Genomic DNA, 16,387 nt, shown 5'->3' on the forward strand with positions numbered 1-16,387 from the left:
AAGAGTTTGCCTTGAACCTTGAAGAATTAAGCTTGGTAAAGGGTTTCATTTAACACTGGAATGATTGGAGCTTCAATTCAAAGCAATGCATGATGAGGACAACATCATCAGATTCAAGAAATAGCTGCTGCAACCAAAACCAGAATCACCTCTTGAAACTCATACCAAATGCTGACTTCAGGACTGCAGTTTCCAGCAGATCCAGGTGACTTATTTTATCTTAACATCCTCTTCTACAATTGACCGGCTGCAAAACTTAACCCCTTCTCTTGCCATAAAACAAAATTTCAGCTCTAATTTTAACTTCCTCCTATTGCAATAACAATCCAAAACCCAAGCTACAGATTTGGTTCAGTCTTTAATTTCCAGCTTTTCTTCTCAGTTATGAAATTCTCCAGTAATCGAATTCAGCAAGAATTCAAGGTTTTCATCTTCCGAAAGTTCATGGGTTCAAACTTCAGTTGATACACCAGTTCAACAGAATTAAAATCTGTTGCTACTGATAACTTGAATTGGATTGAGTTTCAAAACCACAGACTTATTGTCTCAGGATTCTGTCAATTGAGTTACTGAACTTCAGATTCAGTTCTTGAATTTGTAGAGGACTTTAAAGGCTGAAATACCATTTATTCTGCTTCATATAGGACTAAACTCGAGTTTCTTCCTTGTTTAGATGTTGCTTCTAGTCTTTTGATACACTTCTGGTACACAATTCAGCAAGCTTTGAATCTGCTCTGCAGTATCCATATATCCAGCATCCTCACAATTCCCAGTAACTACCAGTAACTTCTTTCTTTTGTCAAAGTAACTGAGGGCTTCTTATTGATCACGAAATTAACAAGGGTTAAACTCAAGTTGCTGTTGTCTAGAAATTGCTCATGGTCTCTGCACTAAACATAGTTCTGTTCAATTCTGTTCATAGCAAATTCTTCACCATCCTCACTTGTTCCACTCTTCTCATAAAAATTCTTTGCATTTTGATGAATAAACCATATGGTCGAATACTCAAACTAATGAAAAAGATAGTACTTTTCAATCCCTTTCTCAACAGTCCCAATAATCATTTACTTTTGGTCCATCTTCTGGATTTTTTTTTCTGAAGATTTAATCATCAATGGATTTGGAAACAGATAGTATATCAGTAAGAAGCAATGTGTTCCTCTTGGCCATTCACTAAACATGCTCTTGCAACTAATATTTGGCACAAAATAATTCAATTAAATGCATTTTCAGCAGCACTTCTCAGATTTCAATCAAACTGAAATGCAACATCAACTTGAACTCACAACTTCAGAATTTCCAAACCACTTGAAGTAAGAAAACTCATGAACCTTAAGCATATACAATTCTCCCTCACACCTAGATCCTTTGTCATCTAGTCAATCAAACTCATCAAGAATTCAACCAAAAACTCTCAATAAAAGATTGACAAGCAAAGTTATCAAGAGTTAGAATGCTATATGAAAATGTTCTTAGAAAATTGTGGGGAAAATGAATTAGACTTTGAAATAGACAAAAGAAAAGAGTTCAATGATAATTATCCTTCTTTTCCATGCATCCATATGCTATTGTGACTTTGAAAAGAAACCAAGCAAGTTCTAGAGTTTCAATTATTGTAAGTGCATGTCACACAAAAATGAAATAGTGTTTAGGCTTAAAGTGGACCTCACTAGGTAATATTCATGCAAACAAGCACAATTAATCAAATTGGAGTCCACTATCATTTTAACCAAAATCATGTAAGTAGAGTATCCAATCATGTCAAATGACCTAAAATTGATGATCAAATTAAAGAGATTTTTACTATCTTAAAAGTATTACTTAGAAAATTCCCATGGAAAATTTTATTCAAATGACATGCTATGTATACCAAACAAAATGAAAAGTATGGAAGTAAATATGGAAATAAAATGCAAAATGTAAAAACAAAGTGCAAATGCAAAGTATGAAACCAAAGAAACGTATAAAGAATTTATTAAAGAAAAACTAAACTCAAAGCATGAATCAAAATGCAAGAGCAAGCAAAATTGGAACCAACTCCCCTTTCATTCCCAGTGGTTGAAGAAGGTTTAGAAGTAGTAGCCACCCCGGAAGCAGAGTAATCGTGGTTCCACTCAAATTCTTCTTATTCTTCCTTTTTCCTTTCAAAATTCTCTCCGGAGGTCTAAGTCGGTTCAGTTTAAGCACCCACTCCGAAAGCTGTGTTCTCCTACAACATCAATAAAAAAAAAATACCTCCCACATACATGTGGGATAAAAAGAAAATAGGAGAATATTAGTGTGGGTAGAAAATGTATCAAGAAATAAATCACATCTAATAAAATCAATAATTGGTACCTCCATTAAATTTTCTGAAAAATTACACAAAATACTCACCTTGTCATCTTGAGAGGTACCTGGAGTGGTGTTTGTTACCTCTTTCTCCTCAAATAAATGCTCAGACTCTTGTTCTGGCGAATGTTCAACTTCATGTAGTGATTCTTGGGTGCTTGGCTCCAAAGCACAGGTCCCTACACTTACATCCTCTATTCTTGGTGATTCTTGAGGTAATGCTTCTAGTAAGCATTCCCCTACACTTATATCATCTTCTGCAACAATACCTGCATCTTCAACAACATCTAAAGCAACACTATCAGTAGAATCAGAAATCTGAACAACTACATCATCATCACAAATAAAATTAGATAAATCTTGTGAATAAATGGGAATAGGGTCAGGCCTGACAAAATCACTACTCTCCATCTCTCCACTGGAGTTCTGTGCTTATAACTGATTAATGGATGATGCAATCTGATCTAACTGAATCTGAATATTCTGTATCCTTGCAAATTGTTGCTCTTGATGCTCTCTCATTTGTTGCATAACTTCATTGCATTTCCACATTGATTCTTCAATTTGTTCTTGTGCATCCTCATACTGATATTCAGGCGCATAAATCTCAGTCTGAGTCTGATAAAAATAATTCTCCATCCCATCTCCAAAATACTGATGATATGGATCCATGGTCAAATAAATCTCCTGTTCTTACACTGAAACACTAACAAATAAAATCAGAAGATTCAGGAACAAATAAAATCAACACATGGATATATAAACATGAAAGCAATCAAAACAATAATCCTAAAATTACTAAACATTGCATATTTTTCCCCGGCAACGGCGCCAAAATTTGATGTAGCGAATCTGTCACATCCGCTAATCAAATTGTACAAATGTAATATTTCACTGAACCCCTTAATTAAACAATAATGTTGTAGTAACAAGCCCAGGATCGATCCGAGGAACCAACGGTAGAATGTAATTTAGGATTGTCTTTTATTCCTATTTTTTGGGGTTTTCGATATAAAAATGGAGTTGGGGGTTTAAGCTTTAAATCTAAATCTAACAGAGGAAAAGCACAATAATTAAGAAATTAATCTAAAGCAAGAGTGAAACATAACTATGTGCCAATGAACAAATCATTACGCATTGTCACACTACGTTGTGATAAATCCATCAACACACATCAAACTAAGGATGAAATTACGAGACTCAAATAAATCTGATCTAAAGCAAGATGTAAACCCAATTTAGCACTTAAACACTAAACAATTAACCAAGCACAAATAAAACTTAAACTAAGCTTCAACAAGGAAAGAAATGCTAACTACTTGCATAAAAATATAACAAAACATAAAAGTAATCTGTTCTAAGTTACAAAACAAAGTGAACTAAACCCTAACCAATCCAACTCGCAACCAATCTCACCAAACTTCACACTCTTGCCGTCACACAAGAGTGCCAAAGTCGAGACCACCCAACTTTGGACCTCAGTGGAGACTCTCTACAGCGTATCAGTTCCAGGATTGCTCAAGAACGCCGACGGACCACCCCCGACGAGCTAAGAACATCCCAAAACCCAAGAAAATACCGAAAATCTAGAAATCTGCCTCTGGATCTGATGGAAGGTTGTGGAACGCGGATGAACGTCGAGTGAAGCTCAGGAACACCGGAAGACCACCTCCGAATGTTGCTAATGGGAATCGGAGCTTGGATTTGGAGGACCACCGCCAAATCGAGCTGGAAAAGGAAGATGCCGCGAGCCGAATTCCACCGGAGAGAACACTCTCCGATGGCTCCAGATGATCGGGATGTCGCCGCCGAGAAGCTCACCACCAAGATAGAAGCTCGGGAGATTGATTGGAGAAGAGAAAGGGGCCGAAATCCGGAGAAAACCACGCCGGGACAAAGCTACTGTGCGTGGAGGATTCGACGAAGAAGAAAGGGAACTGTAGCTTCTGCTTTAAATCTGATCCAGATTTGAACGGACGGCTAGGAGCAATTTGGAGCTAAATCAACGGTAAAAGCTTGCCCAAAATCCAATCCGAAGGTACTGATCTTGATCTAGAGTCTGGATCTACCCTCTCGTAGGTCGGATCGATCAGATCATCACTGGATGGCCCAGATCGGCCTAGTCTTCATTGAACGGCCCAGATTAATTCGGCTTGATCAATGGCTAGATGAACTCAGATCTGGATCAAAACTTCTGGATCTTCATCAATGGCTCGGATCTGCTCCCCATTAAGTTGAATCGGCCAGATCTTCAACGGATGGTCCAGATCTGTCCTATTCTTGATAAACGGCCCATAATGCTTCAAAGCTTGATCTTCTCGTTTGAACTCCGATTCGAGCCCAATTTTGGTCTAAATAGGTCCAGATCTAAGATCCTTTGATGCCTACAAAATAAGAATCAAATATTAGCATCAAATAACACAAAAATATAATAATTTGCAATTAGGTCCAAAATAGATACAATGCACAAAATATGATGTAACCATGATTTAAACCTATAAAATCAACATCAAACCATGCATATATGAATCAAAATAATGCAGTGAAATCATGGTTATCACTCATAGCACCCCATACTCCATGCATCCTGGTTCTACCAAGATGTACCAAGATGTGAAACAAAGGTTCTGGTGGTCCGGACTCAAAAGAGACGTTGCTAAATATGTCAGTACCTGCCTGACATGTCAGAGAGTCAAAGCAGAACACCAGAGGCCAGGAGGAGTTCTTCAGCCTCTTCCAATACCAGAATGGAAGTGGGAAGACATATCCATGGACTTCATAACAGGTCTTCCAAGAACTACAAACGGAAATGACGCAATATGGGTAGTAGTGGACAGATTGACTAAGTCATCCCATTTCTTAGCCATCAAAGTGTCCCACTCCATAGAGCAGTTGGCATAACTATATGTTAAGGAGGTGATCAGACTTCATGGAGTTCCTAAATCTATTGTTTCTGATAGAGATGGGCGCTTCACCTCACACTTTTGGGAGTGCATTCAGAATGCACTAGGCACCAAACTCAAGTTCAGCACAGCTTTACATCCTCAGACTGATGGACAGACAGAGCGAGTAAATCAGATTTTAGAAGATATGCTCAGATCTTGTGCGCTGGATTTCAAGGGAAGTTGGTGCAAGTATCTATGCTTAGCTGAGTTTGCCTACAACAATAGTTATCAGGCGACCATCAAGATGGCACCATATGAGGCACTGTATGGCAGGAAGTGCAGATCACCCCTTTGCTGGCAAGAAGCAGGTGAGAGAAAAGAAATGGAAGTAGAGCTGGGCATTCAGACAGAGCTGATAGATGAGACTACTCAGGCGATCAAGGAAATCAGACAGAGAATTGAGACTGCCTAGAGCAGACAGAAGAGTTATGCTGTAGGCCACTGGAATTCCAAGTAGGGGATTCAGTCTTCCTCAAGGCCGCTCCTATGAAGGAAGTGATGAGATTTGGCAAGAAGGGCAAGTTAAGCCCTCGCTATATAGGACCTTACCTGATCATAGAGAGGATTGGGAAAGTAGCTTACAAGCTGGACTTACCACAAGACATGTCAGCAATACATAATGTATTTCATGTCTCCATGATAAAGAAGTGTCTCTACGACCCGAGCCAAGTGATTCAGCCTCAGTCAGTGCAGATCCAAGAGGATCTTAGTTATGAGAGCAGACCTACACATATAGTGGACAGAGCAGTTAAGAGACTAAGAAATAAAGAAGTACCACTAGTGAAGGTCATCTGGCAGAACCAGAAGCATGAGAAAGTCACTTGGGAGCGGGAGAACAGTATGAGACAGAAGTATCCAGAACAATTCTAAGTTCGAGGACGAACTTTTTATAAGGTATGGGGGATTGTAACGACCCAATTTTCCCTATTTCAAGTTCTAAAAGTTCATAAAAATGTTTGGAAATACTTTTAAAATATTCTAGAGATTTTTAGAGTATTTTTACGTAATTTTTGGAGGTCATTTAGTATGTTTACAAAAAGAAAGAAGTTTTGACAAAAAATCGTTGAAGGTGAGACTCGAACCCATGACCTCGGGGCGAACCCGACCAACCGGACACAGCCTAACCAGTTGAGCTACACGGGCTTTGTTAACTAAGAATGGAGAGAAAAAGAGTTAAAGTTTAGTTATTTGGAAAAACCCTAGATATAAGAAAAAATTTAGGTTTTCTTTTCCGGAACCCGAATCTCGTTCCCCTCTCCTTCGCGTGCGGCAGCTGTGCGGGCGGAAAACACACCTAGGCGACGGCGCTAGGGTTCCTCTCCGGTGTCGGCGAAAGGACTCTTCCGGCCAATCTTCAAGCTTCACCGTGCGTGGTCATCCCGACGGAAGGAGCTCGGAAGCACAAAGGAGTTGCCGAGAAGCTTCGGCCGAATCCTAAAAGCCTTTTTCCTCTCCTTCGGTTGTAAGTGTAAGCACACCGTTGTAAGTACTACTCACCTGTGGTAGGAGTAGCTCCGAGTTTCAGATTTTCTTCCTTGCTTTCGGATTTCACAGTGCTGAGTAGAAATACATGCTAGGGTTTCTTTCTTGCTTCCGGATTTCACAGTGCCGAGTAGTATTGTATGCTAGAGTCTTTTCTTCCTTGCACATATTCCGTAACATGTTAAGATAGGCTTTGCTGCCGTGAATCACAGAGAGAGGAATCTGCTTGGAGGGTTTCTTCCTTACTTTGTTGAGATGTCATTCTCGATTTTGCTGTAGAACAGAATCACATGCTAAGTTCTTTTAAGATTTTCCATACCGAATTTGATAAATTAGGGCTGCTATGCCAAATTGCTATGATCTGATTTTTTTGCTAAGAATGTAATTAGGTTCCTTGTTTAAATTGCTAGAGGAACTTGCAAGATGTAAATGTTATTCCTTGTTGCTAGGGGGTAGTTGATAGATTAAATGCTATAGTAGTTGTTGCTTGAATTAACTCTTACAATGCTGTTGAGAAGTGCTTCTATGTACTGCGGGGCTGTTCGGACTTGTCATGGCTGAAATTAATCTTCCTAGAACCCTTTTATGGTACTTGTCGTGCATGTTAGTTCAGTTTTCGTTGAGCTGTTACTTTAGCGTTCGGCTGGAATTGTATGTGCTGCTAGAATCCGGAAATTTGCTGCTATGTAAGCATCCCTTTAGATGGATTAGTTGATTTTCAGTTTTCTTATTATTTAGCAAGCATGAACTAGGCAACTTGTATGAAAGTAAGCAGTTTGGGCTTCTTTAAGTTCCAGCAAGTTAAATCTTTATTACCATGCTAGTATTCAGTTTTAAGACCTTATTTCTAGCCATTTAATTTTAAGCATGAAGGATTAGTTTTCTTGCTACTACACAAACATGTTAAACTCTTCTAGAAGGTTATGAGAAGTAATTGTAGGACCGTTAGATTCGATAGAGGGGGGGTGAATATCGATTCGTAAAACAAGAGTTTAAACGCAGCGGAAAAGTAAAATAGACACAATGGTTTTACTTCGTTCGGAGCATGTGACGACTCCTACTCGAAGGCCCGTGGTCCTTGACCACTTTCGTTGGGCAATCACTAGCAATTCGGAATAATGATTACAAAAGAACCGTACAGGGAATGCTAATGAAAACTGAAAAACAAATACCGACACAAAGGAAAAAGCGCGGAGCATAGTGTCGGAGCTTTGTTGTCGTCGCACTGAACGTCGAGCAGCAAAACCAGCAGTAGAAGAGTTCTCAGCTTGATTGATTTTTATTGATCTGAAGCTCCTGTCTGGGGCTTCTTTTATATGCTGTTCCGGGCGCCTGGAATGTGACGAAACTGCTCAAATCGAGATGCTCCACGTGGCGACGACTTGGCTGGATAGAATTCACCTTCCGGGCGCCCGGATCCCCTCCGGGCGCCCGGACCACCTTGTTCCAGAAAACTCCATTTTCCTGCAAAACAAAGTTAGTCCGAGGCAAATATACATCCTGTAAAACAGATTGTTAGCACAGTTAAAGTTCAACAGATGGATAAAAAGAGTATGACTTAGATTCCGTCTTTCCGAGATCGGAATCTAGTCACGATCTCGACTTAGACATCCGAAATGGATCTAAGCCGGATCGACGCCTAATGTCCCCTTCCCGGGAACGCGTCCTCACAGTCACTCCCCTCCAGTGACTTACCTCACTTACCTGCCAGACGTCCGGACTTCTCGCCAAGCGTCCGGTCAGCCCGTCGACCCGCTTGGACTTCTCGCCAGCTATCCGGTCAGCCCGTCGACCTAGCTGGACTTCTCGCCAAGCGTCCGGTCAGCCCGTCGACCCGCTTGGACTTCTCGCCAGCTATCTGGTCAGCCCGTCGACCTAGCTGGACTTCTCCTACACACTCGATCAAAGTGTCAGACAACAACAAAACTAACTTAACCTATTTGTCATTCATCAAAACCTGGGTTAAATCGTTAGTGCTAACCGCACCAACAGTAATAAGTAAGAAAAGATCAAGTCTTAAATGGATTTCGAATTCCAGCAAAGTTGCTTTCTTTTGCTCTATTTTATAGCTTGATTAGTAAGCTCAAAGTTGCTTTCTTTTGCTCTATTTTATAGCATGATTAGTAAGTTCAGATTTACTTTCCTTTGCTTTGTTTTATAACATGCTTAGAGAGTTCAGATCTGCTTCCCTTATGTTATTTTTATATAGCATGCTTGGTTAGTTGTAATCCTACACTTGTTAGATATATTTATAGGATTCTAATAAGCTCTAATCAAGGAGTATGAGAAGTATGAGTAAAGAAAAGACTAGAGTTTAGTTAAAAAGAAATAACTAGTAAATTAAAGTAAGAGGCTAGTACCCGACTTCCAAGGTTGTCGTTAAATAAATCCAGGTGACCAATTCCAAGGTCTTGGCCCTGGTAAGACCAAGGTCTTGGCCCTGGTAAGACCAAGGTCTTTACCTCATAGGACTAGAGGCTCGCTACCTCAATCACTATTAGAGAGCGCGCAAAACAAAGATGGTACTAAGCCTGGGCCCAAAGAAGAAGAAAAGAAAGAAGAAAAGAAGAAGAAAGTAAAAGAGAAATTAAAAGATTAATTTCTGGTATAAAGATATAAGAAAATGAAACAAGTATTATGCTTAGAATCAATAGAAGTTAGTTTCTTTAATTCTGAGCCTACAGTAGTAGTTTCATTATTTTCCTATCAGTTAGTGAGCATGTTTAGTATTCAGTTTTATTTCTGTATACCATGAGTGTGAGATCTCGGAAAATTTAAATAATAGGGTTATTTGAGAAATAGCCTTACAAATTTTTCCAGAATTTTTAGGAATTTTCTGGGAATTTTTCCGAGCTCGTACGACGGGTTTTGAGGGGATCAAATTTTGGGCGCGGATAAAGCCTGTTTGGGATACCCGTTTAAGTGAGGAAAAGTTTATAATTATAAATTCTTTTCCTTTATTTTTATTTCCCTTCACAAACGCCGATCCACCCGAACCATTTCCTTCTTCCCCTCTGCCCTGACGCAAACTCCCTTCCTCTGTTCTCTCTCGCGGACAAAGCAAAGCCGACAGTTCCGGCGAGTGTCGACCTCAACGGAAACTAGTGGAGTCACCGGAGCTTGTTGGAGCACGATGGGACTGGTGGAGTACAGATCTTCTTCGGTCGAGGGGTTGTGGCTCGGTGGATTCAACAACCGATCGTCGGCGATACGGTGGCTAGGGCATGGTGAGGAACGAGATTCGCTTCGTCTTCCAACCTATCGACTCCCTCATACGTCTTCCTCAAGCTTTCCTCCCGGTTCTACTGATCCTTTCTTCCCCGATTCGATGCCCTAGGTCGATCCTTTGCCATCCAATCGCCGGCTTGAAGATGCCCTAGGGTTTCGAGGGTAAGCAACCGAAACACTTCTTTCCTCTTGAGTCAATTGTTAGGTTCTTGTTGATTCACGGATTGGGACCTTGTTCTGGTTAATCCTTCTTGTTTGATCTTGGATCTCCTCTGCCTTGCTGTTGATTAGGGCTACGGGATTGAAGAGAAGGAGGGAGGTTTGTTCTGCTTGTTCTGATCGAGAGGTGAATCCAACAGTGAGGTTCTTGTTTGATCAGTGAGGTGTGCTCGGGATCTCCACAAGGTTGAATGCTGAGGATTAACAAGCGTGGCTGTGAGCTAAGAGGCACTGTCTTAGGGATGTAGATCTTGGGTTGATCTTGCCGGCAACATTCAAACCAGCATCATCAGTGGCTTTGGATCAAGAACAGAGGTTTGAATTTAAGGATTAGGTGTTGTAGATCATGTTTTGAATTTGGATATTTGTTAGATGATTAGGTATGATCTTGATACCTATGGATGATTAATCATCATTAGGTTGTGTAGATTAATTAGGTTATATGGATTTAGGTTTTGGATTTCTATCTAAAGGGTTGTTTGGGGTTAAGGTAATTAACCCTAATTAACCATTATAAAAGTTGAGGGATATGGTTTAGGGTTTATCCCTAAATTTCTATTTAGGATTTATTTAGCTATTTGTTTGTATTCTAGCTAAATAAAAGTAAATGTATTTGTTTGACACAGGACTCTGATTCGAGACAGATGTCTCGACGTTGGATTTGGCGTGATACTGTACCTTCTATTTGAGGCGGGTACTCTTTGACTTATCTTTTGATAATGTCTTATGATATGTGTAGCTTATATATATTTACTAGTGGTAGATAGTAGATTATTTCTTCCCTGGTCTTAGCTAGTTGATACCTATCACATGCTTCATCTGCTAGTTGTTTTACTTCAGGATTGGATATTTTATCTCTTGCCATGTGGATATAAGTTCATAGAGATGCATATCTATAGTGCTCTACTCTACTGGATTAGTTGCTTTACATGTGTGATACATGCTCTTGGATTCATGATACTTACATCATTGTTATATGTGATGTTTTTGGATTTATGCTATTTATTTTCATTGTTATATATGTGTTTGACTGTTTGGCATCTACACATATGGAGGATATGTTCAGGTATGACATATTGTAGCCGCATGCACCATATCGCATGATTGCATGCTGGGCGATTGACGACTCCATTATTGTTGAGCTCGTCGGCCCACATTGACCGCTCACCACGTGACCCGCATGGGTAGTGGCACACACATGTGGTGTGTAGGTTGCCCGTGGTGCTCACTGAGGCTCCACTCATGGGTAGTGTGATAGGCAGCGTGGTAGCACACCGAGGTCCCTCCCCGTCATTGCGTACCGGGAGATGAGAGCATCGCGCTCCCTCCTATAGTTAAGGTTGGAGGATAGGTGTACTCCGGTGCATCCCGTCCACTCGGTCACTCTTCAGGGGTAGTGACGGCAGAGTGCACGGTGTCACAGCCCTACCCACGCGGTCTTACCATTGTGTGTGAGATTCTGACAGGCGTCAGGGGTGACCATGTCATTTGCATCATATGCACAGATTGCATTAATTATGATTGATGCATTTTGGTGATTGCATATGATTGACATGCATACAGGTTATATGCTTTTGCTCTGACTATCTTTATCTGTGTATGTTTACAGTCAGTTGCACAAGCCTCGCAGGTGAGTACAGTTTATTTCAGTTATGCATTTTGTTATTATTCTTGCTATAGACTGTACTTTATGCCTATTGCTGGTTGTTACAGTTTATTTCGGCTATGCATATCTGTTATTCTGTTAGGAGACTATACCGTAGGTTGTATGGTTAGAGAACTGTACTCTTGATCCCATGGTTTAGGAGACTGTACTATATAGGTATACTGTTAGGATGCTGTACCGTAGGATGGTTGCTGGTAGATATATGTTGCTGTACATATCTATTGGATTACCTGCTGAGTTCTTTGGACTCACCCCGTGTTACTATTTTTCAGGTTGAGGCCGTCAGGAGAGATTCCAGTCGCTAGCCCCTTTGCCGCGAGGATTTCTAGATATCATTTTCTGTATTCGCTTTTATACGTATACTTGTGATGTGGGTGTGTATTGTGGACTTTATGTCGAACATTCGGGTTTGCTACTTTGTTTTCCGCTGCGAATATTTCATTACTTCGTGGATTTCATTTCTTCGTTGTAGTGGAGTAGGATGTGTACGTATATCTTCGTTGATTTCTATATCATCTTTTCGTTATATAACTGCGTGGATTGTTCATATTATATCTGTGTAGAAATGTTAAATATAACTGCGTGGATTGTTCTTATTTGTATTGTATTGTTCCGGCCGAGTGTGGCCGAGGTATAGATATATGCATACTGAGATTCATATTGTCCGCCGTACAGGGGAGATGCTGCCGAAATTTCTTCGGATAGGGACTACCTGGGCGTGACAATTTATTTGGTATCAGAGCTGATTTCTGATACTTGTTTCTTGTGTTCTGGAGTTTACGAGTTTATCTGGGTATTTTCGGATTGTACGGATTTCCGTCGATTTTCTTGTTTCGGAATTCCGAGGTATTTTGACGAGGTTTTATTGGATCTATTTGGGGGCTATGCAGCGAAAGGACATCTCCAGACGGCAATAGGTAAATCAGGTACTTTTATAGTTTTCATACCTGTAGTGATATCTGGATAACATTTTTTTTACATATATGATATGTGTTCTAGTACTTAAACGTGGTCGCACATGTATGAGGGCGATCGATTCTCTAGAGACAGAGTCTCCAGAGAGAGTTCTGTTAGGGTTGAGCTTGTCCGTCAGGGATAGACTCCTCAGGGTATTGTGACCACGTTAGACTATCAGATCCTGACGGTTCCGACTTCAGAGGTACCTACCTCGCCCGTACCGCCAGTAGTACCTACAGGGTACTTGGCACCTTCTCTAGCCGTGCCTACTGCGTACTCGGTACCACCACAGACATCTGTGCTGGTTACTACATACTCGGTACCTGCACCAGTAGTACTGGTTACATCTTACCCGGTACCGCCCATCGTACCTTTAGTCGTCCCTACTTATGCCTACTCTGTAGTTCCACTAGTGGTTCCTACCCTGTTTATGTGGCAGCACCAGTGGTACCTCTTCCAACCTATCCATCAGTACCACCCATAAGATCAAGTCCAGTGATTCTCCCCAGTACCGCAGCGATATCTACGGATATGGTTGTGGCACGAGCATGGATCCCAGCCTTGGCGGAGTTGGTGAAAAGCCAATTCACGCTATTTCGCGGGGAGACTGATCCGAGCGTGGCTCAATCTTGGATAGAGTCTATGGAGCGGACATTCTGTTACATGGCCTGCTCCGAGTGGGAGAAGGCTGAGCTGGCTGCTTACCACTTACGAGACGGGGCAGAGATCTGGTGGGACACACAGCGCTCGATTATAGGCGAGAAGCATGTTATATATACGAGATTTAGAGAGGCATTCGAGAGTCAGTGTTTTCCCCGGGCGTATCAGATGACACGTCGGCGGGATCTCCTGAGTCTTCGACAGAATAACCGCTCAGTGATGTAGTATAATGTCGAATTTAACCGATTGGCCGGATTCTGTCCTGAGTTGGTTGCCAATGACAGATCTCGTATGCTTCAGTTTGTCTAGGGACGGGACGAGCATCTTCAGGTGTAGATTGCCGATTTTGGTCATTCATCATATACAGAGGCTCTGGATAGAGCTCTTATGATTTAGGCAGCTTAGTAGAGAGCAAATACAGATAAGAAAAGAAAGCAGACTGATCGGACTTCCGGACGGATCCAGCAGCCACAGACTACTGGGCAGCAGCAGAGAAATCACCCTCAGATGGGTCAGAGTACTTCTAGGTCATCTGGCCGACCCCAGAAGTCAGGATGCTGTTCATCAGGATGTTCCCGGTCTTCTCAGCAGAACCGGAAACAGTCTACTGGTGACTCTTAATGCACCCGATGTGGGTCCTGAGATCACATCATCTCTGCATTCACCCTGGGACAGTCAGTTTGCTATTATTGTAAACTGCCTAGGCACGTGAGCCGAGACTGTTCGCTACAGGCTTAGCATGTAGCTTCTGGGATTTCTGTTCCGGGAGGAAAGTTTGGTCAGTCCGGGACTCAGCGAGGAGGGCCGAGAGCCCAATCTTCGCATCGTCAACAGAGGACAGCTCCTCCTGCAGTAGCTGCATATGGCATGCACGGTCAGGAGCATTCTGGTGTCCTTGTGGAGAACCCCACGGTATTCCGCCTTAGGATTCTCCTGTACTATTCGTCAAGAAGAAGGATGGTACTCTGAGGTTGTGCATCGATTATAGGCAGCTGAATGTAGTGACTGTCAGAAATAAGTACCCCTTGCCACGATTGAGGATTTATTTGATCAGTTCAGAGATACATCAGTGTATTCTAAGATTGATCTGCGGTCTGGATATCATCAGCTGAGAGTTAGAGATTCTGATATTCAGAAGACAGCATTTCGCACCAGATACGAACATTACGAGTTTTTGGTAATGTCATTTGGGCTTACCAATGCTCCAGCAGTATTTATGGATTCGATGAACCGTATCTTTTTGGAGTATCTGGATCAGTTTGTGATTGTATTTATCGATGACATATTGATCTATTCACGTTCCGAGGAGGAACATGCGCAGCACCTTCGCATAGTCTTGGAGACTCTTAGACGACATCATCTGTATGCGAAGTTCAACAAGTGTGCATTTTGGCTATCTTCAGTTGGTTTTCTGGGACACGTGGTGTCAAGCCAAGGTATTTCAGTAGATCCTCAGAAGATCGAGGCTATCACTAGCTGGGAGCAGCCGAAGTCAGTCCAGGAGATCCGCAGTTTCTTAGGACTGGCTGGATATTACAGACGATTTGTTGAGGGTTTCTCCCGTATTGCTATGCCGTTGACACGTCTGACCAGAAAGGGCGTGAAGTTCACGTGGTCAGAGGCTTGCGAGACCAGCTTCCAGGAGCTGAAGCGGAGATTAGTATCAGCACCAGTCTTGGTTTTACCTTCTGGTGATGATGGATTCGTACTTTATACAGACGCATCTCTTCAAGGCTTGGGCGCTGTATTGATGCAGCACGGTAGGGTAGTCTCTTATGCTTCTCGTCAGTTGAAGGAGCATGAGAAGAACTACCCAGTACATGATTTAAAGCTAGCCGCTATTATCTTTGCTTTGAAGATTTGGCGACATCATCTTTATGGTATTACTTTTGAGATTCTTACTGATCATAAGAGTCTCAAATATATTTTCACACAGAAGGAACTCAATCTCCGACAGAGGAGATGGATGGAGTTCCTGAAGGACTATGATTGTACTATTAGCTACCATTCGGGTAAAGCTAATGTGGTTGCTGATGCACTTAGCAGGAAGTCCAGAGGGAATTTAGCTTGTCACCGAGTTTTAGTCACGGACTTGATTTAGGGATTCTCCGAGTTGGGCCTTGAGGAGCAGGGACGGACAGAGCAGGGTATTCTTGTTACCATGGTTGCTCAGTCGTCGATCAGGATGAGGATTCGAGAGGCCCAGGCCGGAGATCAACATTTACAGTTCATTAGCAGCCAGATAGCTTCCGGATAGCAGACCGAGTTTACACGAGATGATGAGGGTATTGTTTATTTCCGAGACAGATTATGTATACCTCAGTCTCATTCGGTCATGGAGGAGTTACTTCAGGAGGCTCATCATTCTAGATTTGCTATCCACCCAGGTGGGACCCGTATGTATCGTGATTTGAGGCGTTCCTATTGGTGGAACGGTATGAAGAAAGACATTGCAGATTTTGTAGCTAGATGTCTTGTCTGTCAGCAGGTGAAGACTGAGCACCAGAGACCTGCTGGTTTACTTCAGAGGATCCCTATTCCAGAGTGGAAGTGGGAGCATATTACTATGGATTTTGTGGTAGGATTGCCTAGGACTCGACGAGGCCATGATGCGATTTGGGTAATCGTTGACCGATTAACCAAATCCGCACATTTTATAGCGATCCGGAAGACTGATTCTCTGGATCGATTAGCAGAGTTATACTGTCGAGAGATTATCAGATTGCACGGAGTTCCGTTGAGTATTATATCAGATAGAGACCCACGGTTCACGTCTAGATTCTGGCAGAGTCTCTTGCGTGCCTTGGGCACTGCTCAAGTTTGACGGCATTCCATCCGCAGATGATGGGCGATCAGGCGGACCATTCAGACTTTGGAGGATTTATGAGGTCTTGCGTTA

This window comes from Zingiber officinale, chromosome 4B (genome assembly GCF_018446385.1).
Source record: "Zingiber officinale cultivar Zhangliang chromosome 4B, Zo_v1.1, whole genome shotgun sequence".
NCBI classification, from domain to species: Eukaryota; Viridiplantae; Streptophyta; class Magnoliopsida; order Zingiberales; family Zingiberaceae; genus Zingiber; species Zingiber officinale.